The 26,947-nt window shown below is 39.5% G+C and overlaps 2 pseudogenes across 2 annotated transcripts; one reads left to right on the top strand and one right to left on the bottom strand.

Moving 5' to 3' along the window:
- Positions 1–11,811: 11,811 nt before the first annotated feature.
- On the top strand, positions 11,812–12,430 carry LOC308423370 (synaptonemal complex protein 3-like; annotated as a pseudogene). The gene has a single exon. The product of its transcript is annotated as a synaptonemal complex protein 3-like (transcript).
- A 12,278-nt stretch (positions 12,431–24,708) lies between these two features.
- On the bottom strand, positions 24,709–26,032 carry LOC308423544 (tubulin alpha-1B chain-like; annotated as a pseudogene). Its single transcript has one exon. The product of its transcript is annotated as a tubulin alpha-1B chain-like (transcript).
- Positions 26,033–26,947: the final 915 nt, after the last annotated feature.

Genomic DNA, 26,947 nt, shown 5'->3' with positions numbered 1-26,947 from the left:
GACAAATCAAAATTTACACAATATCTGACCACAAACCCAGCACGACAATGAATTATAAGTAGAAAACCCAATACAATGAGGGGAACCACTTCATACTAAAAACAAGAAAATTTCCAAGCAAGAAAACTGAAGGAAGAAAGACACACAGGCACAATTCAACCTACCACAGCAACAATAGCAGGAAGCAGCAACCACTATTCCTTGAAATCTATTAATATAAAGAGACTCAACTCCCCAATAAAAAGATATAGGCTATCAGACTGGATACATAAGCAAAGCCCAGCATTTTGCTGAATACAGTAAATGATTCTCAGAGACAGACAGTATCTCAGAATAAAAGGTTGGAAAAAAAATCCAAGAAAATGGCTCCAAGAAGCAAGCTGGAGTGGTCATTCTAATATAGAATAAAGTAGATTTTCAACCATAAGTTATCAAAAAAGATAAGGAAGGACACTTTTCACTCATTACAGGGAAAATCTGTCAGGAGGAACTCTCAATCCTTAACATATATGCTCCAAATACAAAAGCACCCATATTCATAAAAGAAACCCTACTAAAGCTCAAAAAATACAATTTACCCCACACAATAATAGTGGGAGACTTTAATACCCCACTCTCACCAATGGACAGATCATGGATACAGAAACTAAACAAGGACACTGCAAAACTAGCAGAGATTCTGAACCAACTGGAATTAATAGATACCTATAGAACATATCATCCTAAAACAAAAGAATACACCTTCTTCTCAGCACCTCATGGCACCTTCTCAAAAATTGACCACATAATTGGACACAAAAAGAGCCTATATCAAAACAAGAAGATTGAAATACTCCCATGCATCCTTTCAGATCCCCATGGTCTAAGGCTGGTCTTTAATAACAACAAAGACATCAAAAAAGCCATATACACATAGAAACTAAACAATGCTCTATTAAAAGATAGCAGGGTCAAAGAAGAAATAAAGAAAGAAATTAGGGATTTTTTAGAATTCAGTGAAAATGAAAACGCGACATACCCAAACCTATGGGATGCAATGAAAGCAGTACTGAGAGGAAAACTCATAGCTCTGAGTGCTTCCAAATAGTAACTGGAGAGAGCATACACTAGCAACCGGACAGCACAGTTGAAAGCTCTAGAACAAAAGGAAGCAGATACACCCAAGAGAAGTAGACGGCAAGAAATAATCAAAATTAGGGCAGAAATAGACCAAATAGAAACAAAAAGAACCACTGAAAGAATCAACAAAACCAAGAGATGGTTCTTTCTGAAAATTAACAAGATTGATAAACCTTTAGCCAGACTAACTAGAGGGCAAAGAGAGAGTATTCAAATTAACAAAATCAGAAAAGAAAGTGGAGAAATAACTACTGAAACTGAGGAAATTCAAGAAATCATCAGATCCTACTACAAAAGCCTCTACTCAACAAAGCTGAAAAATCTGGAGGAAATGGATGAATTCCTAGACAGATACAAGATACCAAAGTTAAACCAGGACCAGGTAAACCATCTAAATAATCCCATAACACCTAAAGAAGTAGAAGCAGTCATCAAAAGCCTCCCAATCAAACAAGCCCAGGTCCAGATGGGTTCCTTGCAGAGTTTTATCAGACATTTATTGACTACATAATACCAATACTCTCCGAACTCTTCTGCAAAATAGAATCCGATGGAACACTACCTAACTCATTTTTTTGAGGCTACAATAACCCTCGTTCCTAAACCACACAGAGACCCTACAAGGATTGAGAATTTCAGACGAATCTCACTTATGAACATTGATGCAAAAATACTCAACAAAATTCTTGCAAACCAAAACCAAGAACACATCGAAACGATCATTCACAATGATCAAGTAGGCTTCATCCCTGGGATGCAGGGATGGTTTAATATAAGGAAATCTATCAATGTAATCCACCATATAAATAAACTCAAAGAAAAAACCCACATGGTTATCTCACTAGATGCTGAGAAAGCATTTGACAAAATCCAACAGCACTTCATGTTAAAAGTCCTGGAAAGAACAGGAATCCAAGGCCCATACCTCAACATAATAAAAGCAATATACAGCAAACCAACAGCCAACATCAAACTTAACTGGCGGAAACTTGAAGCAATCCCACTAAAATCAGGGACTTGACATGGCTACCCACTCTCCCCCTACCTATTCAACATAGTACTGGAAGTTCTGGCTGGAGCAATTAGACAGCAAAAGAAAATCAAAGGGATACAAATTGGAAAGGAAGAAGTAAAAACATCACTATTTGCAGATGACATGATAGTGTACTTAAGCGACCCCACAAGGTCCACCTGAGAAATTCTCCAGCTGATAAACAAGTTCAGCAAAGTGGCTGGATATAAAATTAACTCATACAAATCAGTAGCCTTCCTCTATTCAAAGGACAAATATGTGGAGAAAGAAATTAGGGGAAAGATACCCTTCACAATAGTCACAAAAACTATGAAATACCTAGGTGTGATTCTATCTAAGCAAGTGAAGGACCTGTATGACAAGAACTTCAAACCTCTAAAGAAGGAAATCGAGGAAGATCTCAGAAAATGGAAATATCTCCCATGCTTATGGATTGGAAGGATCAACATTTTAAAGATGGTCATCTTACCAAAAGCAATCTACATATTTAATGCAATCCCCATCAAAATTCCAACCCAGTTCTTCATTCAGTTAGAAAGAGCAATGTGCAATTTCATCTGGAATAACAAAAGAATTAGAATAGTGAATTCCATCTTCAACAACAAGAAAACATCTGCAGGAATCACTATCCCTGACCTCAACCTATATTACAAGGCAATTGTGCTGAAAGCTGCATAGTACTGGTACAGAAATAGGCACATGGATCAAGGTAATAAAACAGAAGATCCAGAAATGAGCCCTCATGTATATGGTCACCTGATTTTTGACAAAGGAGCTGTAAACATTCAATGGAAAAAGGACAGTCTATTCAACAAATGTTGTTAGTCTAACTGGCACTCAGCATGCAGAAGAATGAAAATAGACCCTTTCTTATCTCCTTGTACAAAGCTCAAGAGTAAGTGGATCAAAGATCTTCTCATTAAACCAGATACACTGAAACTATAAGATGAGAAAGTAGGGAAAACCTCAGAACTCATAGGCACAGGAGAAAATTTCCTGAACAGAACATCAATGGCTCCAGCTCTAAGGTCAAAAATTGACAAATGGGACTTAATGAGATTGCAAAGTTTCTGTAAGGCTAAAGACACTGTCAAGAAAACAAAAAGGCAGCCAACAGAGTGGGAAAAGATCTTTACCAACTCCACATCAGATAGAGGCCTAATATCCAAGGTATACAAAGAACTCAAAAAGCTAGACACCAGAGAATTAAACAACCCTATTAAAAAATGGGGTACAGACTTAAACAAAAAGTTCTCAATCGAGGAATATCAAATGGCTGAGAAACATCTAAGGACATGCTCAAAGTCCTTAGCCATCAGGGAAATGCAAATCAAAACAACCCTGAGATTCCACCTCACACCAGTCAGATTGGCCAAGATCCAAAACTCAGAAGACAACAGATGCTGGAGAGGATGTGGAGAAAGAGAAACACTTCTCCACTGCTGGTGGGGTTGTAAACTGATACAACTACTCTGGAAATCAGTCTGGTGGTTCCTCAGAAAAATGGACATAGTACTACCTGAAGACCCAGTTATTCCACTTCTGGGAATTTACCCCAGAGACACTCCAACATACAACAAAGATACATGCACCACAATGTTCATAGCAGCTCTATTTATAATAGCCAGAAGCTGGAAAGAACCCAAATGTCCTTCAGTAGATGAATGGATACAAAAATTGTGGTATACGTACACAATGGAGTACTACTCAGCTATCAGAAACAATGGCCTAAGGAAATTCTTAAGAAAATGAATGCATCTAGAGAATATCATCCTGAGTGAGATAACCCAGTCACAAAATAACAGACATAATATGCAGTCACCAATAATTGGATTCTAGCCCCAGAAAGCTCTGAACACCCCAGAAACAACTCACAGACTGTGTGAAGTTCATAAAAAAAAGAATATAGTTTAATTAAAATAGAACTGTATCACATCCCCCTTTCCTCCCTACACCCCTCCCACTTACTCTCTATCCCCTCACATTAATAGCCTCTTTTCCTACATTATTGTTACATATATACATATGAGTATGTATATGTACCCACAAATACTTAATTACAACCTTAAAAAAATGTATTTGTATACTTTTATGCCAAAATGCTGAAAATGTGTACATTTATCTTTGTTTTTTAAAATAAAAAATATAAAAAAGTCATTGTCTTAATAATAATAAAAAAAACTATATAAATCTAGTATCAGCATTAGCTATTGCTAGACCCATTGTGATATTTGCTTTCTGCTCTCAAGATTATAGATGTTTGTCTTCATAATTATTTAGTTACAAATATATTAGAAATATTCTGGTCTGATAAACAGTGACTTTTATTTCAAAACTGTCACACAACTAACCACACATTACTGCTGTTTTTTCACAACCCAATTATTCCACTTACCTTTTCTCCCAGTATAAACTAAAACAAAGGCCTATTTCCACTACTCTCCCCCATTTCATTTCCATTGCTCTGAAATTAGGTATTTTCCATTCTCTGAAAACTGGGAATTTTATTTTGTTTTCTTTCTTAATGATCTAATTTATATTGATAGCTTAAATACATTTTAGACAAGTTTGTTATCTCTGTGACAGAATATCTCACACAATCAACTAAACAGACTAAGGATTGTTTCATGATCGAAGTTTGGGAAAACTTCACCCCATCACAGTAGGGAAGATGTGTTTTGACAACTTCTTCATGGAGTGGTAGAAGGAAAGCAAAGTGGTGTGCTAGATCATAACCAAAGGCAGGCATTTGCTTCAAAGGCCCCTACTACTCTATTCTTTCTAGCTAGGACTCATCTCTCAAAAGATCCATCAACTCCCAAAATAGTGACCCTAGTTGCTGAGTAGATGTCTAAATCCATGGGCCTATGGGGAATATTCAACCTATAACGTGCACAGGTAACTAGCTTTTTGCAAAGATGATGAAATTTATGAGGAATGATGTAGGAAACATTTAAGACAGTCTCCCTGTCATCTCTATACTTAGTCTTCCCCCAAAGTGTTTAGTTATTAATCTAATAACCAGCACATTCATCACAAAGACCTCGTATACATTGATGCTTATAAGTCAGGATCCTTGGTTTTGCATGCATTTCTTTTTTGGGTTAACTTCTATCCCATGCATAAGGTGAAATTTCAGTAGACAAGAAATTAAATATTTTTTGTGTACCTTACTACCCAGACCCTACAGTATATCAGTAATTGAGTAGATATTTTCACGATGTCCCAGTACCAATATTTCCAAATGTTTGAGGAAGTGGCAAGAAGAACCAACTAATAGATACCTGATGTTCTAAGTATCAGAAAGACTTCAAATATTCCAAATATTTCTATGCAGTCTTAAGGGTCCTTAGAGCAAAATATGAATACAATCTGAGTACTTCCATCAATAATTACATAGTTTCCCAGAGGTGGGCAGAACTGTCCATATATTCAGCTAGCAGGCTTCTGAAATCCTTACAAGGAAGAACAAGGAAAAGAAGACATGGAAGCATCTTTAAACTATCCTCATTCAATCCAGTATTTTAGCCTTTCACTTCTGTCCACTCTGCGTTTTCTCTGAGCTTGTGCTGCTCTAAGAGTTTTACACACACGATTTTTATGCAGCCATCTTATTTTCTCTTTGAAGCTAAAATAAAAAGCTCAAAGACACTTTTAAACACTAGAAGTTTAAAAATCCAAATTCAGATTTGAGTCAAAATCATTAATTTATTCAGTGACTCTGTAAGTATTTTTGGGAGTACCTGTTCTGTTCGGTCTAACTTCTAGACCTAACCTCACCCCCTACGACCCCCACACCGATCCCCCCATGACAAGCCAAGAAGGGGTTTTGTCCACCTCTGCTGGCAAAGTCACTCATTTCACCTTCCTCTCTACTTGATTTTTCAATTCTTACCATTGGTCAGCCTTAAGTCTTCCAGATTATTATTTTAAAATGTTATGAGAGTGGCATTCCATTTGCGTGAAGGAACATACGCCTTGCACTTGCTTGCTATGCATCTTAGTTCTGCTACGGGAAAAATTTACAAGTGACAGCCCCACTCTGCCAGGAAGGGCAAGAACGGCCATGGCCCCGATCTTCAGTGGATGGAGTTAGCATGGGGCAGGGCAGGAAATCATGTCAAGGAATCCACTCCTGTTAATTCCATAAGAACGGGAAGGTGACTCAAAAAGAAAAGACATGTTTTCATCTTTACTCAACTGGTGTTTGTGATCAACCTGGTTGTTACTATTCTGATATCAGATTATACCTGCATTTCTACCAAAGGGTCATTTTTAACTGAACATTACCAGCATCCTCCCCCAGACCCAAGTTTTACAGAAAGAAAAGGCCAGTTAATTGGTTAGTTAGAGTATTGGCATTAACTGTTCTTTGAAAGTCTGTGCTATAAAATTCTGAGCTTAAGCCATATTCTTTTCCCCTTTGGTTTGGTAGAATTTTAATCACTGCCTCTCTGTCACTAGGAATTATAGGTCTGTTTAAATTGCTTATCTGGTTTTTATTTCACTTTGCTAAATGGTGTACACCAAGAAAATTATCAATTTCTTTTAGACTTTCCAAATTGATGTGAAACAAGTTTTTTTATATATATCTCTATGATTCTCTGTGTTTCCTTAGTGTCTCTTGCTATGTCCCCCATTTTCATCTCTAATTTTTTAACTAATATAATATCGCTTTACCTTTCTTAATTTGGTTACAGCTTTGTCAGTCTTACTAATTTTCTCAAAGAACTAACTTTTGCTTTTGTTAATTCTTAGTATTGTTGTTTTGTTTCCATTTTCCTGATTTTAGACCTGAGATAAGAGGAAAGGATCTATGTGGTCCACTGGAGATGTGGGCAGAGAGGATGGGGAGGCTGCAGCAGGCAATCTCCCGTGAACACAGGGTGAGACCAGGGATGAGGAATTGGAGGAGTGGAGGAAGATATGTATGAAGAGATGTATTTAGACTAGTGTTCCTTGGCTGGGTCCCTGTGGGTTTCCAAGGAATGCCTAATGGAGTCAGGGACTGGGATAAAGCAAGGAATAGGATGAGGAGAAATGTTAGAGAGATCTCTGTGAGCTAATAAAGATGGGGATGGAATGGGGAAAGAAAAGCTGCAGCAGGTTGTCTACTATAGAGCAGGGAGGGAGGCTGGGTGATTGGAGTTGAAGAAGCAGAGGGAGTGGTAAAGATCTGTAGTTGCCCTCCCTGATCTTCCAGAAGAATTAATCTGCTCTGTTGTATTAAGAAATAAAAGAATAGCATAAATGTTATGTTCTCTTTATATTGCTGGAGAGTGTGTGGAGTAAGTTGAGCTCAGAAGAATGCCTGTGTAAACTAGTATAATGAAACCCCACAACAAAGAAATGTCTGGGATTCCATTATAAAGGAGGAAAATCCAATAGCTTTGTTTTGCTAGTTTTAAAGATTAAACAAAAGAGCTTCAAGCAATATTATCCTTTTACTTTGATCATAGTACAAATTGTTCCAGATACCTCATGCAGACAAGAAGTCAAGGTCTAAGCTTCATTCTCACATTCCTCAAACATTTTCAAAGACTCATGCAAATGGATATATTTGGAACCAAATCAGACACAAGACACATAGACATCATAGTCCCCTTCTCTGAATTTGGCATTCCCTTCTCCCCTAAAATCAGGTAGTTTTCTTTCTCATGGTAGTTGATATTTATGTTCACCCACTTATAAAGTGATGAAGCTGATACTTCCAACTTCCATGTTACGTTGGCTTGACACCAGGATCCTAAATAGGTACCCAATAGTTTGAAAGTAGGGTAAAAGTTCCTATATTTGCCTCCTGCTTACCACTCATTGAGTGACCATAACAGACTGTCTACCCTATCAGATACTCAATGACTTCACTGCTGGAATCACAATTGGCAGTGGAACCCACATCCACGGATCACTTAATGATTAAATGAATCCCTACATGTAAAGTTCCCAGGTACTACGCTTATAACATGTACTTACTACAATGTTAGCTGTAACTTCAATTAGCAACCTTCATGGCAACTTCAGGAAATGCTTTCAAGATGACTTCACTCACCCTGCAAGATAATATAGGTTGGCCTGATAGTTAATCTCACTAGTTCCTTTAAGGAACATCTGGTCTAGTTTTCAGTCCAAACAATATCAGTCAGATGACTCAGTCAGGGCATGACTAAATAAGGCAAACATTTTCTAATTCAACTTTATTGCTGACCAAAATGTTTGTTTTCCTCGGCATAGGGCCAGAGACAATGTTAAATCAGGTTGTTCATTCATCTAGTTTCACAGAGAGGGAGTGTTTAAGCTAAATACATGGATTCTAACTATCTAATACCTAGACAAAATATTTAGGAGAAAAAAAAAACATCATCCAGATTCTGTTGGAGTTTATCTAGAAAATCCCAAATATTTTGTTTAATAACTCTCCTCCTGTGGAGGAGGAAAATTGGAGTCAATGTAACTGATCTCCAAGTGTCTGTCTATATTGTGGTTACACAGCATTGCTTACTGTCAGCCTGTGGTTTCCCCATACCCCCAGAGACTCTCCAATTAGTAAAGATCCTTCTGCTTCCAGAAGAACAATAGAGATAAAGAGATATTTAATGTTGTCTGTAGTTCAACCACCGTATCTGAGAGAAAAGATAATTTAAGCATGAAGCTGAAAACTGACTTGCTGAAAGTAACGTAACACATTTAGAAAAAAATCCTGGACCAGTGCTATATGACCTAACTCCCCAGGCCCTGTGTTCCACATGCCTCCAGCATTTCTAAACTCTACTGTCTGCAATAACAGAGAAGTTCTTAGCACAGTGAGTTCATAGCTAATTTGACCTGGAGTTTTCATCTGTTGTCCATTTGCAAATTGAAAGGTGAGACAAAAGTTCTTCTCTACCATGGCCATCTGGATACCATATGTTACATTTTTTGACCCTTTGGTAATAGTGAAACAACTTGTAGGTGTGGCCACACACAAGCCTAGGTGAGCAGCAAGTCACTGCATCTGAGATGACTTTGAACATTCTATTGCTGAAGATTTAGGATGGCAAAGTCACAGGCTGAGTGCTCTAAAGGGGTATTTACATTTATTTCTAGTCAGAGCCCAAGCCTTAACTAATATTATTTCCACTCTTCTGTGTGATTAGAGAAGCCAGTCTGGAGCAAGCATGAGCTTGAGACATATCTAAATTATGAGAATCTCATCCTGAAACCAGCAGGAACTGGAACTGCCTCCCCCCACCTTGCTCTGGACCTGCCCATTCTAGCACATTTAAGCATTAAAACCACCCTTGTGGTGGCCAGATTACAGGTTTAACTTCCTTTCTTCCTACAAGGCATGTCCAGAAAGCATCTGAGACTCTTCTTCATGCAAATGAAGCATTCTCAGCCCCCCAGCTCCAGCCAATGGTGTACATTCACCCCCGAAATCCTACTCACTTCCCATAGGTTTTATAGCCCTTGTTCTCCCCCAGTAAAGAGAGCTGTTTCACTGAAAGCCGAGGTGAAGAAGGCCTTTTCTCCTAGCACTGACCGCTGACAAAGGCTCTGTGTAACCCACCTGCCTGGCTATGCTTTATTCCTTCCAGTCTGACCCTTTGCACAACTGCACTCCTGAACAGGGAAGAAAGCAAGAGAAGTCAAGTGAGTTGCCTCAGACCCCACAGTTGTAGAGGATCTGAGTTCCTTGACTATCCTTAGTTGCTTTATCTTAAGCCTTTATCTGGGGTTCTGTTGTAGTTTCTAGTTTGAGGCTGTTGGTGTTCTACATGTCTGGATAATATATTTTCCATTATTCTAGCTTATTTATTTGTAGAGTATACAACAGTTAGGTGCCTGGCATTGTTCTAATAATATATATATATATCCTTAGACTCCACTACAATCCAGTGAGTTCAGTAACATTAACTTGTAAATGAAGAAACTCAAACATGTACCTTGTATCACATGTTTGACAAATGGCATGCTGTTCCCGATTTCTTTTTATTATTGTGACAGACATCATAATCAACAGAAGCTTGCAGAGGAAAGGGTGTGTTCCATATATAAACTTACTGTCCATCTGGAGGAAGCCTGGGTAGAGTATCAACGCAGAAACCTGGGGTCCAGAGTCCAGGGAGGAAAGCTGCTTACTGGCATCTTTGCCATCTTTTTTTTTTTTTTCCGGTACCTAGAATTGGCACCAACCACAGTGAACTGGAGCTTCCCACACCCATCCTTAATTAAGAAAATGCACTTCCCCTCCCCAACACACACACACACACACACACACACACACACACACACACACACACACACACTTGCCTATAGGCCAACCTAATTGGAAAGTTGAAGTCCCTGTTTACCAGATCATTCAAACTGACGAAACAATTAACCAGTACCAGATCCCTCTCTTCATCATTATAACCGTGGAAAAACTAGAGGTATACCAATGGTCTTAACCTGAAAATACTGCTCTAGACATATTTTTTTGTTTTTTGTTTTTCTTTTAAAACTTTAGCATACCACCAACTTTAGGATTACTTACGTAAAAATATTTCTTAAGACATTCCAGAGCAGGGATTTTTTCTTTAACCCAAGGAAAGACTTTGGTTGTATGTGAACACCCAGTATAGTAATCTTTCTTTGGACTGTATTTGGAGATATATATCTTTAAATGATCAAGTAGCAGCTGTAAGATTATATTAAGGGCATCATTGTGGTAGTAAATTACTCTTTGAGTGAATTAAGCTTATTCTCTAGATACTAATACTAATAGAATTGTCTCTGTCTTGTGACCTAGGAACAAGCTAATTCTACACTGGTTTATTTAGTAGAGAAAACAAATATCGTGATTTAACATAGCTGCAACCGCGCAATATGATCAAGGCCACCATCACTTTTTGAGATATATGGAAATGATACAGAAGAGCCCTCAAAGAATAGAGAAGTAGGAAAGAAGACAGTGATGGGCTCTCTAGAAGGCCTTACCCTCCTCACTTCTCTCTCCCCTGCTAAACTGTAAGACTACATTTCTGGAGCTAAGCCCCAAGCTCTACTCTCTAATTTGTGTGCTTCCTTTGCTTAACTCATTCCAGAGAGTAATCAACATCAAGGTCCAGCAATCAAAATTCATTATTTGACTCCGCTAACAGGTCCAATTGGGACTCACCAACTCATTCTAAAACAATCTTCCCCCTTTTGTTTCTCCTTAAAAACCACTCCTGCCTAGATACCTGCTGCTGTCTTTGTCCATCTAGAGACAGTCCACCTACCCTGTCACCCCGCCAACACATCCATCCCTTCAGCTTGTCTCCTCAAGAATAAATAAATCTCCTTTGTTCTGAGAAGTTGGTGTCTAGGTGTGTTTCATACCAGCTGGGGGGGGGGCTTTCAGGTAGCCACTTAGATAATCTTTTATTTTTCAAATGTTTTGTGGTACATATCAATTATTTTGTAATAGAAAGCCATGAGCTTCAGTGTTTAGGAAACCAAGAACCTACAGAAAGAAGCAAGTGAAACCAATGTCTTAATTGAGACTCCAGGGTGAGGAGGATATTTCTGTTACCCTGTTGTCTAGAAAACATCATCCAGTCTCGATGTCACCTCTCAATGGCTGATGGTTTAGTTTATATTGAGTATTAAAGTAGATATGCCCATTTTGCTGACCGCAGTCAACATTTGGGAAGCCAATAATGGACAATCAGAAGCACTTTTCAGTCTATAACTTTCTTGGTGGTGAAGATGAGGAAGTGGCAGAAGATGAGGATGTTCTGGAGTATTCAGCACACTCGACTCTTACAGCAATACGCCCAGTATTTATTAATACTAAGAAGGCATTGGTTCCTCCAAGAAGGGGTGGTAGAGATAAAGGAAATGAAAAACAGTGGAGCTCACCTTAACAGTGCTGTTCTTGAAAAGAAAAAGAAAATGGAGTCTTATATTAAAGGTGTTGTCAAGGTCTGTCACAAGCATATCAAACAACATTGGAAAGTTCATCAAGATGAAGTATGGGAGTTTACAATAGAATATACTGAGCAGATTATAACTCTGTTTCAGCAGTGGGATTCTGATACGAAGAAACTTGGAGACCTTGAAGATAATCTAACTGGTGCCTTTTGTCAACAACAGAAGACTTTTCAACAAAATGGATCATGGCAGAGCCACAACCTGAGAGCCCTTAAGCAAGAAAACGACAAGTTCTTAAAGAGTATGAAGAGCTTGGAGAATGACAAGACCAGTGTACTTTCTAGTGTCCACAGTGAGTTTAGAAAGCAGTTGATTTTCCTGCAGAGAAAAATTACAGAAGATTAAATATCAATTTCTAACAACATGGGATAGAAGAAGCACCAAAATACTTTGTTTTCCTTAAATACAAATGTTATTCTGATGAGTCTTGAGAAAATCTTGAACCTGAGTTGATGTAATTCATGTTACCTCAGACACATGTGTTTCCAATTTGACTGTATTTTATATTATTTTTCAGTCATTAACTGTTTAAAGTGGGATGCCTCTATTCCTATTGAGTTCTAAATAAACAGCTGTTAACCCCCCCACACACACCAAAAGAAGTAGATATGCCGCACAGAAGGGCACTTTAACAAACTAACAGGCCCTCTTCAAAGAGTCCATTTGATTTACTTTTAAATGCAGTTCAACTCAGAGATTTTATTAAATTTTTCTTGAAAAAGTATTCCATCTGTTATATTTCCTCTTTTGTAACCAACAGCATACCTTTTCAGGAAATGTATCTATCATTGAATAACCTGTCTGGACCTGCCTTCCACATCAACCTGGGAACTTTCCTAATAGAATCTACCTGTGCTTTTAGGAGCCCAAACAGACAAAAGGTTTGAGATTGGCTCTGGTTTGCTTTATCTGTGACCAGGACAAAAACGCAACAGCAACAATAACAACACCCAAGGGAAAATATTGTCCTGATTTTCCACTGTCTACCCTGATTACGTCACTTGAAGTCCCACATCCCCGTACTCTGTTCAGTCCTGGCAATTAGCACACCTCGTCATTTTAAGTTACCTGCTTTAGATCATTACATAAGACAGAATGTCCTGAGTGTCATAGTAATAGACCAACCAGAGCAAAATGGTGCTCAGAAGAGTACAGTACCATACACAAAGAGTGGGAGCCATAGAGAGAAGGAGGAGCATAGAAACCATCACAGTAACCACTTACAGTTCCTAAGTTTTGGAATTTATTTTCCCCAGTGGGCATTTTATTTAAATGAAGACAAGGAGGCCTCCCATTCTTTTGACTCCACCCTAAAAACAACTAGAAAAAGCCAAAAATGAAAATGATTTTGTCTGAAATGTAGGTCTAGTATCCAACTGCTGTGGAAGCTACTGTCTTTGTTTTTCTTTCCTTTAAAATTTCCACTGAGGAAAAAGGAACCCAAACATTGACAGGCAAGGTATTCCTCCTGTGATTAAAGTGCCCATCAATTGTTCCACACGGAGACATTGGTACAGGCTGGTTCTGGGATTGTTCTGCTTCCATTGTCACTGTGGCACACAGGGCAGTGGAGGTTGTCAGCTGAGGGCCTCTTGAGCCTCTCCACAGGGGGAGAAGCACGGATTACTAAAGATAAAGCCTTTAATGAGGAGCACACACTGGGTTGGGAGCAAGCAGTTACACACAATAAAATAAACTCACAGGAACTTGGCCAAACACTGCAGTTTGTCCTTCCCACATCAAGCGTGGTGTAATAGTCAACACTGAGCAAGCAAAGGCTCTTCAGTTCTGGTCCCAAACATGGTTGCAATAGTCTCCCAGTGAAAATCAAAGTTACTTTTGTCTTTCCCCACCCCTTTAAAGAGATGTAAATTTTATAGAACTTTGTAACAAGTCTTTTCACCCCCCACTCCAGAATCTCAAAGAATTCTGACTTAGGAAATCTTAATAATTTGAGCAATGCTGTCCAGTGCTATATTCCCTTTAACAATAGGCTTCCTAGCTGGGAGCAGAGAGCAGTATGTTTCAACAGCCTTGTTACCCCAGCCACACAGAGGAAAATCAAGAGATGGCGATACTTTAAAGACACTGAGATGACTGGTGTGTGGTCAGCTGGCAGCATCGCCAGTGGCTTACACGCTGGCCTTTAGGGAGAACTGCTCAGATTCTAATCCAGCCTGGTTTTGCCCCATACTCGTCTTTTAACCACAGATATTTTAACATAAAGCTTTTGTCTCTGTGTGTAATACAGAGTAATGACCGCCGTGACTCCCTGGAGCCTTTGCGGGTTTAGCAGAGACCTGCGATCATGTGGGGACTGAAGAACAAACATGTTCAGCTGGCAATGGGCTCTGACAACTCTTTCCCTTCTCTTTTCCATGCCTCGGCCTCCAAAAACCTGATTCCTTCCTAGAAGGCACCTCAGGATTGATCGCAGCCTTAAGCTGTTAAGGAAGCATCCCCACTTGCAGGAAGCATGCCACAAACTTTACTGAGTCTTCCGTTCGTTGTTGCTAATTTTTCCCCAAATTTTTTTTATTGGAAGTCCTCTGCATTTACAATTCAGATGTTATCCCCTTCCCACAATCCCATCCCCCTCCCCCTCCCATTGCCTCCATGAAGGTGCTCCCTCTCCCAAACACCCTCTGGACTGCCTCACCTGGGGATACTGAGTCTTCCTAAACCTCACAAAATCCTACCATGCTTCTGGTCTCTGTTCATCACAGATGTCTCCCTGAGTTACTTAAACTTCAGGCTGACTACAGTGTTTCTCTGAACTTCGATTATAATCTAGAAATCCAACTTTACAAACAAACCTCATTGTAAAAATCAGTAGCATTAAGATCAAATATATGTGGGAGGGATACAGCTTTGCGGAGTACTGCCTGTTTGCAGCCAATAGATCCAGTTGCCCTTCATTACAGCCAGACAGCCTATAGCACGGGATACAAGGTAGCATTTGCCAGCTTTCAGTGAGTGCATTAATTTTATGGCTTTTGCTGAATGACCCAATAGTTACACCACCATTGATCTATATACTTTCCTTAATGACAGTTCACATTTTTGTTTAAATTGTTTGGACTAAATATTAAGTAAGTACTAATGGAAATCAGCACATGGGAATGACTAATTCAGACATCACCAAACATCTGTAAATTAGGGACCTGAGAATATAAGTCAGACATGCATAGCAGTTCAGTTCATCATGGTACTGTCTCCATAAATTCTTTGTAGACAGGACCTATTCTAGTTAGGCTGACACATTTGGGAGAATCTGACAGAATTCTCTGTGCTTCAGTGAGGTCTCATCAAAACAACCAAGAAACTGACTTGGTGTTAGCAGCTTCTATCACACAGTTAAGACTCTAATATAGCTGCTGTGACAATCTACTAACCTTTTCCACCTTTGCAGTGGGTTTTCACTGACTTAGCAAAACTCTAAGGGCAATCACAATAATTTTTTTCATTATTAAAAATGGGATTATATCAATAAAGCCATCCTTAAAAAATAGTGTTCTAGAGAATCATCCATGTATTATAAAACTAAAGCATTTCATGTGATACTTTAGATATCCATACAGACCTAGTCTTTATTAAATTTTGATCACTACAACTAAATACACAAATTAACTAGTAATAAGGGGGGGGAGTTTATTTCGACTCATGATTCTAGAGATTCCAGTTGAAAAACTCTGGGCCCTGGGAGGATAGCACATCAGAGTAGGAAAACATCAGGAAACAGTGTAAGACAAGAAGGGCCTTGAGGGATGGGAAAAGCAGCTCAAGACAAGAGCAAGACAGGCAGAACTGAAGCAAGGACTATTGAGGAGGGCCTGCTACTGGATTTTCCCTCCGTTTGCTCAGTAATCCAGACCTACCTTGCAACAGTCAGCATGACCCTCCCACATATATCTGTAATCAAGAGACTGCCCCCCACACACACAATGTGCCAATCTGATGGAGATAATCCCTCAATGGAGATATCTTCTTTCCAGGTAGATACAGGTTTGTGTCAACTTGACAAAAACTAATAATGACAACTTGCAAAAAGTGGCACCACCTCCTATTATTCTTAGGTTAGGTCTTTTCATGGTATCCAAGATTTCCTTGATGTTTAGTGTCTAGAATATTTGGTTTAACACTTTTTGACTGATGCGTCAACTCTTTTTTCATATCTTCTGTGTCTGAGATTCTTTCTTCCATCTTTTGTGTTCTACTGGTGATGCTTGCATCTGTTGTTCCTGTTCTCCCTCCTTGGCTTTCCATCTCCAAGATCTCCTCAGTCAGCATTTTCTTTATTGCTTCTACTTCCATTTTGAGTGCTTAAACAGTTTAATTATATTTTTCTGTATTTCTTTACGGGACTCAGTTTCCCTTTTTAAAAATTCTCTGCCTGTTTGATTATATTTTCCTGTTTTTCCTTAATGGATTTATCCATTTCCTCATTAAAGACATCTATTATCTTTATAAGATTTGTTTTAAGGTCATTTTCTTGTGCTTCCATTGTGTTAGGATGTCCTGGGCATGGCATAGTAGGGTTGCTGTGTTCTGAAGGTGTCATCTTGCCCTGCCTTTTATTGAATTTGTTTTTGCCCTGACCTTTAGGCATCTATCTGGTGGTGCCTGGACGTTTCTGTTGTAGCAGGTATTAGAACCTCTTTGATGCTGATATGGCAGGTCTCTGATATACTCTTAGTCTGAACATTGGAACTCAGGTGGTGATACAAGTCTCCCCATAGTTGGGTGTGTGCCCCTGGGCAACAGATCTAGAAGGAAATTAGGCAGGGGGAGGTAGTTGGACAATGACTGTCTTGGGGAAATATTTTAATTTCTGTTGGCTATATGTATGACGAAGTAAAATCATCACTTACATGGATGGTAATTTAATTATAAAGGATTTATTTTGGGGTCAGCACTTAATCAATTTTCTGTAGTCCCCTGTCATTTTGCCAACTAAATCCTCTACGATTATGGCTAATCATGGTAGAAGTATCAGTGAGTTCATGGGAATATGCCATAGCTAGGCTGAGGTGAGTATCAAAACCACTCTACTAAGTAATTTTTTTTTCTCCTAGGAATTTGACTCCATAATCCAGAGCTCACTCATCCCTGCCCTTTCATCTTCTAAAGCATGAACTTGAGTTGTTTTTTATTTTCTTAAGGATTAAATTGTACTACATGTTTCTAATAAGTTCTGAGGCAGAAACAGGAATGTTTGGGGGGGTGACAGAGACCACAGAAAACAGATGAGCAGACCTTAGGCAACAGGTGAGCATGGCAGGAAACAGACTTCTCAGGAGGCAGGCTTCTTCCTTGAAGCTTATTTAATTAGAGGTTACAAATGCTATTCAAACCTTTGGGAAGTGGGTGGAGGCTTTCAGTGAGGAAGTTTCTATCATTGGTTGGGGCTAAGGTGCTGGGAATACTTCATTTGCATAAAGAGGAATTCCAGGTGCTTGCTGGGCATGACCTTATACAGAGAGCAGTTTAACCTGGTTGAAACTTTGTGGCCATTTCTGGTAAACTATACACAGGACTACATGGGCTGGGACATGACATGCAGGTCCAGGGCAGAAAAGGGAGTGGTCCCCACTCCTACCGCTCTCAAAATTCGATTTCTGGGGGTGGACAGAACTTGACCCCACTCTTGCTCCTGACACAAAGTTCCAAGGTACTCCAGCCCCACACTAGCCAACAATAGGGTCTTCATTCAAAGATCAAAGCATTTTTTTTCTTCAGCTGTGAAAAACAGCAAAGATGTGGGAATTTAAATAATAGCTTTTCTTAGACTACAATGAAAAGAAATGTTGATTAATAAAAGATCTCAAAGAAAAAGGAGTGGCCTGTGGCATTTTGGAAAGAGGAGATCCTGGAATAATGTGGCAGAGTGGAGCTGGTCCCTAGAACAACAAGACTGTATGGGAAGGGAGCTGCTTAGTGCCAAGCTCTTCCTGAGGTAGAGCTGTCCCCTCTGGCACACCACCATTCCTGCCTCAGCCGGAGCTGCCCCCCCCAAGTGTTGTCCATGGTAACCACACCTTTCTTCCCTTGGTCCTACAGCACTGGGGAAAAACACAGGGCAGGAGTTGTCACATAGGACAAGTCCAAGATGGCAACACCTCTTCTCTAGTCCCCCCACAAACACACACACACAATTTCCCCAGCAGCCCCACAAAGATGGCATTTTAACAAAATTCAGCTCTGGCCAGGAAGGACTTTCCACCCTAATTCATGGCCCGATGCAGGGAAAGGGAGGGAGGGTGAAAAAAAGCCACCAATCCCTGTGCTTCCCATAAAACCCCACTAATCCCTCAGCAGGGGAACCCACCAATCCCAAAACAGGAAATTCCACCAATCCCTGAGCTCCCCAAGCTCAGCATTTACAGTTCCACCGGTCCTCAATCTGGAAATCTCTTCCCTGGAAGACTCAGCCCCCTGAGAAACCCTATATAAGCCCTGCCTTTTGTTCAATTTCCTGCTGTCTGCTCTATCCCTGAAGAAGCAGAGGGCAGTCCTCCCTGAATTCATTCCTCCATGCCCTGGGCCCTTCAATAAATATCTTTTATGAGTTTTTTTTTTTTGCCTAGTGTAATTCTCTTCTCACAAGGAGCCAAGAAGAAAAGAAGTGATGGTGAGGAGAAGAGAAGGAGCATGGCTGAGGTTCCTGAGGAGCTGCCATCTCCTGCGAGGTGGAATGACCCTGCTGAGGTTTCCTCTCAGAGCTGCATAGTTCCTGGGATCCTGTGTCTCACAAAGCCCTTCCACTAGGTGACCTTCTCACATCAGAGCTGTATGTTACCTGGGCTTCCAAGTCTCAGGATGCCCCTCCATCTGAACAGAAACCTCCACCCTTCTTCAGAGCCTCGGGGAAATCGTCCATTTATCAGGCTTGCTATCAACAGTGCTGGGACTTTCAAGTTCAGATCTTTCTGAGGACATCGAGCCCTATGTGTTCCTCTTTTGCTTCCTACTCCACTCCATTCAAACAGGATTCTTCCCTTGTCTCTTGTGTAACTTGCACTAATGGGTAGCTGTAAAAATGCCCATTTCACAGTAGCGACTTGGAATAGCCAGTTTCAGATAAAGTGTTTTCTGAACGGTGATGCGGAATCATCTTCCTAAAATTTCTGAAGTGTTCAATGATGAAGAGAACGGGAATGAAGAGAAGGTAGAGTCAGGAAACAGAAATGTAATAGTGCTCCAAGGAACTTGCACTGAGAGGAGCAGTAAAACCCACATAAGCTCTGCTGCTCAGGAATAGTCACAGCCTTGGGCAGGTACTCGCTCAGGAGGAAGTGCAGGTCCTTTGTATTGCTCTTTTCTTCCTTCATTCTCTTCCTTCTTTGTCTTCTTTTTAGAGAAAAAGAGTCCTTTTATTGCTTTTATGATTTGTTTTCTTGTTTTGCCTGGTTTTGCTTAGTCTCCATCGAATAATTTTAAAATACATTAATTTGTAATTTTGCTTATGAATTGTCATTTCTCATATTGTTCACCCAGGTCTACAGGCAATGAATAAAGGCTATATATTATTTTTATATACTTTTAAGATTCTTAATTATGAATTTTGTACCTTTACTGGTCAAGATAAGCAAACTTTTGAAGTTCACTTAGTAACATCGCCTGGGGGCCACTTGACTACATCACAGGATTTAAGATTTTCCCCAAATATAAAACTCATTGCTTTACAGGACTGAGAAAGAGGTCATTTTTAAAATATTTCTTCCACTAAGTGGACAACAGGATCATTCAAGTTTAAAGAATTGCTTTTCCCCTCTCCTCTAGGCCTGCTCACTCGGGCAGAGATGGGTGATTCTGAGGGGCTCAGCAGTATAATCACTGCAAGCTCCCAGAACGACAGAGGAAGGATGCAAACTTCTTATCTACAAAGTGACATCAAATAAAGGAAGATTGTTTCCTCCTTTCTTTAGAGAGGTAACCTTTTACGGTTAACCGATGTGACCAAGTTCATTCAAGCGCTGGATAATGCCCTGATTATTTAGGATGTTCACAGTCAGCTGTGTGTGATGAGGCTGAACAGCCCCATAGTGAGGCTAAGGGTGACATCACAAAGGTCAAGAGGGAAAGCTCTCTCCCTTCCCCCAGTGTGGCCTAATTGGTGAGACATTCTCCCTGTCTTTAAGTTATTTCTGAAATGACTTGAGTTTAATAGACAAGATGGGGAGGGCACTTACTGCCTAGTTTACTGCTTCAGTAGACGTCACGCTCACAGTTCACCGTATTTAGCTGCAACCGCGTACTTATTTTGCAATCACTTATTTAGCAAACATCTTAAGAGAAAGTTGTTTTGGTAAATTTCACCATTTAGGAATTGTTTAACTCGGAAAAACTCTTCAAAATCTTTAGGGCATCACCGATGTAAACAGCTCAAATAATTCTAATGGGAATAATCATACAAATCAGAAATATCTGGATTTTTTTAATGGCATCTCACCTTCCTAAAACCAGCATGGTCCTTTCATAAGTCAGTGCAGACTAGAAAGCTAATTACTTACCCATACAGTCAGGATACACAACAAACATCATCCTAGGCGTCTATCAATACAGAAAAGGAAAACAGGGTGTAGTCTGAGAAGTACATGTTAATCCTGTTCCATCTCACAATTCCCCCAACAAAGAGTCATAAAAGTGACAAATGCTTCATTACCATATTCAAATGAAATAAATTTGAAGTCACTTGGACTTTTAGATGATTAATCCTGACAAGGTGTCTTTTGCTCTTTGTTGACTGAATAATATTAATATACAGTAAGCAGATGATTCATATTCAACTCACGCTCTGGGGTCCTAGTTCTGGCCAGCTTCCCCATTCATCTATGGATTATTCTTTTACAAGCAGGCCTGGCACAGCAAGACTGATTCACACCCAGCTGAGACAATTGTCTTCCTTCCCCAGCCTCTTCTGGGAATGTTTCCCCATCCCCTCCACATGTCCAGTGATTCCTTTTGTAATGACGCAAGCAGCCATTTTTGTGTGCTTTCTCTGAGCCAGTTGAAGTGTGCTAATGATCTCACATATATTACTGGGCTTAGCCCTCCTGAAGTTCTGTGAAAGAAATGTCATTATCTCCACTTTACAGATGCGAAAACAGACACAGTGAGGTCAAAAAGCTTGACTGTGGGTAAAGAGCTATTATTTAATGCTTGGATTTGAATCCATGTCTGTCTGGCTCTTGTTTACTGTATCAAATTTCAACTTGTTTTACATAAAAAAAATTAAATCCCAACCATGTTCTGCTCTTTTCCTAGCTCAGATTAGGAAGAAATAGGCTGTGCTAACTTAGAAAACAACGTTTGATTACCAATAGTAATTGATACCTACTATAAAAGTACTGAACACTAAATCATTTTTGCTTACATAATTTTACTTGAATTGTCTATTCTGAACTTGTAATGCATATATTTATTGATTTTTTTGTCATTTGTAATGCCGGGGAACAAAAATAACACCAGGAGCTACTGAATGCCAGGTAAGTGCTTAGTACTCAGCCACATTTCCAGTCCTAAGTGTTTAAATTAATGAACTGTATGTCCAAAAGCATATATTTATATGTACATCATACAAACTTACATGGTTCTTTATATTTTTAGCACATACACCTCTGCTCAAAGCAAAGCATTTGTTCTTAAGACCCTGTTAAGTTACTCCTTTCCCTCTGGCCATCTTGAAAATATTATTTCTTGCTAGAGTGTGATTCTCCAATACACTCTCCTCTGCACTCATTTCCTTTAGAACTCAGTTGCTCTGGGTCTGGAGAGATGGCTCAATGGTTAAGAGCATGTGTTGTTCTTTCAGAAGACAAGAGTTTAATTCTAAGCACCTACATGACATCTGACAACTGTCTATAACTGTAGTCATTTCGCAGCACAATAAACAGTAGACATTTTGAAACTTTCTGAATTTTTTAATACTAAGCGCTATTCTCGGGGCAGGTTGTATAGACACATAAGATGCAATCTGTATTTCTCAGTTTCAACAACATCCTTCATGAGTGAGACCATGGGGGGATTCCTCATCTATTAAAATTTTTGACGTATATATCGGTACAGCGAAGAGTTCAAGATTGCTTCTAGGAGTTCCACTGATCTTGTACACACTCCAGATTATCCACCCAAACACTGACATAGGTGCTACCCTGAGAGGATTTAGCAGGTTTAATTAAGGTCCTTAGTTAACTGATTTTAAGTTACAAAAATTACCCTGGGTAGTGATTCAAAGCAGTGGTAAGTCTCCTTAAAATAGAAATATTACGGTAAACTGCCTACGAAAAGGTTCACATGGCGAGTATAGGAGAAGTAGACACTCACAGCCAAGCATGTTCTCTGTCTAGAGCCAAAAAGAAAACGACAGAACAGAGTTGCACTTGCAAGACTAAAAAAAATTAATTTTGTCACCAACCAATGAGCTTAGAGGATGGCCTCAAGGTAAGAAAGAGGGTCAGTCTGGGTGTAAAGCAGAAGGAGAGTAAGAGAAGGAGGAGGAAGAAGAGAAGAAGAAAGAGGAGGAGGAGAGGAATTTCAAATGGATTTCTTGACATTCAGTATTGCCGAAGGTTTGTAAAAAAAGAAAGAAAAAGAAATAAAGCAGACATAATTTTTATTCTGCCAAGTATATAGCAATTTGGGGATGCTATCCTTTAAGTAAATTTATATTATTCATATCTATATGGAATTTTTATTTATGCTTTTTTCTAAATGAAATACATTTTAGGAGACAGTTACAAATATTACTTGCAGGCCTGTGAGATGACAGAGTTCTGTTTCCAGCACGGCATTTGGCAGCTCACAAGTGCTGGTATCTCTACTTCCAAGAGATCCAGTACATCTGTCCCGTGTGGGCATTCACATGCACATACATATAACTGCCCCCCCCATATATACACTTTTACACATGGAGAAATAAGTTATCATATGACTTATGATATATTGATTATTGAACTTACAAGTATGAGCTTTCTAGCTCATGTTCAAAATTACAGAAATGACAATGGATAAACAAGCTATGACTGTTTTATCTATATTCTTATGTTATACATGCACAGTTATTAAAGTCTGTACCCAACAGTCTTACTGCACTATTTTATGTATTATGTGATGCCATCTTATCTCAAGTCATTCAATATTTTAGTGTGCTTTAAGTCATTCTATATTTTACTAAGATTTTATTTCCAAATAAAGCTAAAATGAAAATAAAGATAAATTATTATATTAAAAACATTATATCAGATAAATAATCCATAATATTTTCTATTAAAACTCCTCCTTGCATATGTGGAATATATGTGTAATTTTTAAAATTCTTAGAATTTTTAGTGTATTTTGATATGCCATAATTATTCTTGTAACTTATTACACAGACTTACAGCAGATATTTAAAAACTTTGCAGTTAATTTATATTTTTATACATTTTAATTTTGCAATTTGTTATCTGGGTAAAAGATCACACACACACACACACACACACACACACACACACACACAGAGCTTTACAAGTTGACAATATACCTTAAATGTGAAAACAATTTCTACAGACAAAGCAGACATTAGGAAATATTAAGCAAATAGCTATGCATTGCATAGTCACTGGTGAGTAAATTTTCATAGGCACCCTCTTAAAATGTCAATATTTAAAAACATTTGTCTGTACTCTAATATTTGCATAACAGATTTCACACTTGTGTTTGAGGATGTCTTTGAACTGCAATACCTCTAGGCAACAAATGTCTAAGAAAATCATGATTAGAATAGAAGGTAATGTGATGTGGCTTCCAACAACATTCTTCACTTTGGTCATGCCTAAGACAAATTATAAACCAGTAGCCACATTATTTGTAGCGTTCTAACTCTGTAAAGTGTGCACTGACAGTAACTCCACATTTCATGTTCGTCATTTGGTTAACAGAAACTGGGGCAGGCCCTCAAGAAAATCAGAGCAACGTTTGCAGAACACAATTCCAACTTGGTGCAGAGTGCCTATTGTTTTTCCTCTCTAACATAACAACTGTTTCTTTCCGTGCTGTTGATGAACGAATAGAGGTAGAGCTTCTGTAATTCCCCCAAATCGATTTGGCCTCTCATCAATCCAGAATTGTGGTTTTTACTTTCTGACTTCAGGTCTATGCTTTCTAGCAGTCCTGCCACACAGCACATAAATAATCTGATATTTCTCAATAAGATATGAAAATTGTGGATGTATCATTAGACTAATTCTGTGCTTGTACTTTTCTTTGGGTTTCCAACATAAATTAGTTGAACTTTGAAAACACTTAAGGGATACAGTTTCCTACCCATTTATCTTAATAATAGTTGAACTCAAAAAATGAGGCATTCCAGGGTGCAATCTAGACAAGGAGTAATTTATTTAAAAGAATAAAATAAAATCAAAGAAAAACACCTTGGCAAGAAGCCATAGCCAATGTATTTATATTTTCTTTCCTTTTTTTTCCCCCTAAAGCTTTTACTTTGAGATATCATGGAAAACTTGGAGGTACACATGGAGAAGACATGATCACAGAATAGAAATGGGACAGAAGCATTGGTGACTGCAGCTAATGCTGGAGCTGGAGTTTTAAGTTTGACATAATACAGGGGCTGGAAGGATGAACTAGTATTCCTTCTCTTCTTCCTCAACCTCCCCTTCCACAGAATCCACACCAATCTCCTCGTAACCCTTCTCTAGGGCAGCCATGTCCTCATGGGCCTCAGAGAACTCCCCCTCCTCCATGCCCTCACCCACATATCAGTGCACAAAGGCATACATCAGTGCTTGGCATACATCAGAACAAACTTGTGATCTAGGCGAGCCAAGGCCTCAGCAATGGCTGTGGTGTTGCTCAGCATGCACATAGTTCTCTGGACCTTGCCAGGTCACTACCAGGTACCACAGAGGGAGGCTGGTAATTAATGCTAACCTTGAAGCCAGTGGGACACTAGTCCACAAACAGTATGCTGTGCTTGGTCTTGATGGTAGCAATGGCAGCATTGACATCTTTGAGAACCACATCACCGTGGTACAGCGAGCAGCAAGCCATGTATTTCACCATCTGGTTGGCTGATTCAAAGCAGGCATTGGTGATTTCTGCTACAGAAAGCTGCTCATGGTAGGCTTTCTCAGCAGAGATGACAGGGGCATAAGTGGCCAGAGGGAAGTGAATGAGAGGGTAGGGCACCAGGTTGGTCTGGAATTCTGTCAGATCAACATTCAGGGCCCCATCAAATCTGAGGGAAGCAGTGATGGATAACACAATCTGACTAATAAGGTGGTTGTTAGTGTAGGTTGAGCATTCAATGTCAAGGTTACTATGACAGATGTTATCGTTGTCTACCATGAAGGCACAATCAGAGTGCTCTAGGGTGGTGTGGGTGGTGAGGATGAAATTGTTGGGCAACCATAGCAGTGGAAACCAGGGGTTCTGGGTAAATGGAGGACTTCAGCTTGGACTTCCTTCTGTAATCACAGAGAGCCGCTTCATCATCAGGGAGGTGAATCCAGAGCCAGTTCCCCCACCACAGCTGGAAAACCAAGAAACCCTGGAGACCCGTGCACTGGTCAGCCAACTTGTGAATTCTGTTCAGACAAGGTCAATGATCTCCTTGCCAATGGTGTAGTGGCAATGGGCACAGTTATTTGTAGCATCTTCCTTGCCTGTGATGAGCTTCTTAGGGTAGAAGAGCTGGCAGTAGGTGCCAGTGCGAACTTCATCAATAACTGTGGGTTCCAGGTCTAGGAACACTGCCTGGGGTACATGCTTGCCAGTTTCTGTCTCACTGAAGAAGGTGTTGAAGGAGTCATCTCCTCCCCCAGTGGTCTTATCACATGGCATCTGGTTATCAGGCTGGATGCCGTGTTCTGGGTAATAGAGCTCACATCAGGTATTGACTATCTGGACACCAGCCTGGCCAACATGGATGGAAATGCACTCAAGCATGACAGCTACAGGTTAGTAGACAAAGGTGATAGAAAGAGCCACCAGGTCCCAGTTACCATTCCTGACAACTAAAAGTAATGCAATGAGACTGAATTTATGTTTTCTAAATCTATACATCACCATAATGTTTTCAGTGAAGAAAATGTTTGCCCTTTTCCCAGATCCTCTCAAATCTAGTATCAGCTACTTATATCTTCGTCCAGTTTCCACTTAAGAAAAATTGTGAATATGCTCTAGTCTGTGGGTTCAGAAAGATTGGGGCGTTGGGCTACTCTTTTTATGTTCATTTTAATTGTCTGTCTTTCCTTGTATTTTACTTAGTTTAAACTCAAGGGAATGACGAATGAAAATTACTTCAGAAAATATTACATGAAACTTTTCTTTCCAGTTGCAAAAGTATTCCCAGTAAAAGAAAGATGATTTGTTCTTGGGGATGCCAGTAACATATAGTCAGCTTAATGACAATCCCACTATTCTGAAGACACATATCTTAGACTTGAAGGGGAAGATCACTTGCCTTGGAATATGAATTATGACTTCCTTCACTTTAGGATGCGAATGTCTGATGCTACTTTTGCAAGTTCCAGCTTTCCAGGAATGAGGGACTCTTTGTCCTTACCACACTGACCAAAGATTGTGCTTGAAAACAAATAATTGGAAAATTCACTTACTTGAGGATGTAAGGATCCACTTACTGAGAGGATGGCCCGGATGATATAGTGCTTGGTGCACACACATAAAATGTGAGTTCACATCCCCAGCACATATGCTAAAGGCTGGGTGAATAAATGATCCTGTAATCCCAGTGCTGGGGAGACAGAGACAAGAGAATGTTAACAGCCTGCTTGTCTGTTAATACAGACAAGCTCAAGGTCCCCAGGCTAGTGAAAGATCCTTTAATCAATGATCAGCTTC

This window comes from Micromys minutus (genome assembly GCF_963924665.1).
Source record: "Micromys minutus genome assembly, chromosome: 8".
In the NCBI taxonomy this organism is placed as follows: Eukaryota; Metazoa; Chordata; class Mammalia; order Rodentia; family Muridae; genus Micromys; species Micromys minutus.
The sequence above is the reverse complement of the archived record's forward strand: the minus strand, read 5'-3'. Positions and strand labels throughout refer to the sequence as shown.